The sequence below is a fragment of the Micropterus dolomieu genome, linkage group LG12, assembly GCF_021292245.1.
Source record: "Micropterus dolomieu isolate WLL.071019.BEF.003 ecotype Adirondacks linkage group LG12, ASM2129224v1, whole genome shotgun sequence".
Classification (NCBI taxonomy): Eukaryota; Metazoa; Chordata; class Actinopteri; order Centrarchiformes; family Centrarchidae; genus Micropterus; species Micropterus dolomieu.
The window spans coordinates 35,939,635-35,942,194 of record NC_060161.1 but is presented as its reverse complement, the minus strand read 5'-3'; the positions used below and the strand labels follow the sequence as shown (position 1 = coordinate 35,942,194).

The 2,560-nt window shown below is 39.5% G+C and overlaps 1 protein-coding gene across 3 annotated transcripts in view; it reads right to left on the bottom strand.

The window, feature by feature from the left end:
* The window catches only part of LOC123980308 (H-2 class II histocompatibility antigen, E-S beta chain-like), a 236,945-nt gene that overhangs the window by 19,608 nt on the left and 214,777 nt on the right, over window positions 1-2,560 (bottom strand). The gene's annotated exons all lie outside the window — the stretch shown is intronic.

Genomic DNA, 2,560 nt, shown 5'->3' with positions numbered 1-2,560 from the left:
GAGACATTCAGATGGTAGAGTCAGAATTTGGCGTAAACAGAATGAGAACATGGATCCATCATGCCTTGTTACCACTGTGCAGGCTGGTGGTGGTGGTGTAATGGGGTGGGGGATGTTTTCTTGGCACACTTTAGGCCCCTTAGTGCCAACTGGGCATGGTTTAAATGTCCACGGCCTACCTGAGCATTGTTTCTGACCACGTCCATCCCTTTATGGCCACCATGTACCCATCCTCTGATGGCTACTTCCAGCAGGATAATGCACCATGTCACAAAGCTCCAATCATTTCAAATTGGTTTCTTGAACATGACAATGAGTTCACTGTACTAAAATGGCCCCCACAGTCACCAGATCTCAACCCAATAGAGCATCTTTGGGATGTGGTGGAACGGGAGCTTCGTGCCCTGGATGTGCATCCCACAAATCACCATCAACTGCAAGATGCTATCCATCAATATGGGCCAACATTTCTAAAGAATGCTTTCAGCACTTGTTGAATCAATGCCACGTAGAATTAAGGCAGTTCTGAAGGCGAAAGGGGGTCAAACACAGTATTAGTATGGAGTTCCTAATAATCCTTTAGGTGAGTGTATAGCTGCAAACACAACTATACAATTTCATAGAATAGAATTTCAGCAGTAAAACAAATCTGACAGAACAGATATTTTACATACATAACCACACCTTCTACATCATTGCACTTATTTCAAAACTATTTATCTTGGATTGATGTAGATCTGATCATCTAAAAAATGTGTCTGAATATCTAGGGGTCGGGAATCTGACACACCAGAAGGAATTTTAACAAGTTTGTACTCCTCCATCTTTTCCACAGCATGAGTAAAAGTGGTCATCAAAATATTTAACATTAACTGTCCTTAAAAAAGCCAGCACAGTGTTTCTGTCCACCTTTGGGAATAAATGAACAACTTCTCCAAAGATTGGTTCCTTTTCTGAACTAGCTGACAACATCAGAATGCTCCTGCAAGTGTTTGTTGTGCAATTTTTTTCTTATAGTTTCAGCTCTGTGGCCTAAGAAGATCTCGGTTGGCTAAACAAGAGAGAACTCAGTTTCAAAGAATTTAGACATTTTATAAGGGTTATCTATATTCTCAAGGGACTCTCTTGCAGTCTCAAACTCTTTCATTAATGAATGAACCCCCTCATTGTCATCTGGAACAGCTAAGCTTTTGAGCAAAGCAGTGGTAGATGCTTGAAGGCTGTCAATAGTCCTGTCCAAAAGTTCTTTAGTGCAAGTTACACTTCTTTGTACATCACTTAATGTTACATGTAGCAGTCATGCTGCTACATTTGCTGCAGCATGACTGGTGACTGACACTGCATCCTCAGACTTAGCAGAACACAAATTGGCATCCTCCTCACAATCTGATGTTGCATCAAGAATCAAATGTGCGTTGTTGCTGATATTTGCTGCATTGTCCTCTGCAAGGTTATTAGACACATCTCCTTCTAAAAGCTGGGTAGCCATGTTTAGTGAGCTATCCCCTGATGAATGCTCTCTTGCAAGATGCTTAGAACAGGAATTGATGTTATGGTATGAACGCACACAGCCATTTTGGCTGCAAAATATGTTGTAGTCCTGGTCCGTCAGATAGGGAATGTACGGCACGAAGATGCCAGCGAAGTCTCCTGATCTCAGAGCTAACTGGCTTATTACATATTGGACAAGAGTACATGACAAGCTGATTTAGGCTAAAGCCTGAAGCTTGCTGATGAGCTCCAAGACTTTAGATCTTCTTGCAGTGTTAGACATTGGCAAGTCATATACATACTCCAGAAAGATGAAAACTGAAGCGAGCTGGGGAGGATACGAAAGGTTGTAGACCCAGTAGAAATTGAGGTTAGGCTCTCATCTTCCAATGGAATTACAACTTTGTCATTTCTGGCAACAATGACAAACTAGTGCACTTCACTGGTCAGGTTTCCAGTGCAGACTAGTTGTGGTTGCTGGCCCTTTGCAGCGATGTCAACAGTGTCACATAGTGAGGAGATCCTGGTTCCACACTAGAGAGAGAGAGAGAGAGAGAGAGATTTTGATTTTCAAAACCCTTTTTAATTACAATATACACAATAACTATTACAAACTGCCAAACAACATCATTAATTTAAAGACCAATAAAAAATCTTAAAAGATAGAAAACAGCAACTCTTCTTCAACAATTTCACAAAGGACCTTATTTAGACACCATCTTACCTCAAAGGATAAAAAATCATGCATTAATCTATAATAACGATAATCAATCAAAATCCTAGATTTGACTAATTTCATAAAAATTGCTACCAAACTGCTCAATTTTTTCTTTCCTTGTGGTATAAATCACCATTTTTGCCTGACCTATCAAGAAATTCAACAATTGACACTTATGACGAAATTTCTTCACATATTTAAATCCACAAATAAACACTTTCATTGAAAAAACCTCATTAAAAGAATCAAAAAGTTTTCTCAAAATATCAAATAAAGGTTTTAACCTCCCACAGTGCATAAAAGCATGAAAAATAGTCTCTTTTTCCAAACAAAAAGGGCAGCCTTCAGTCA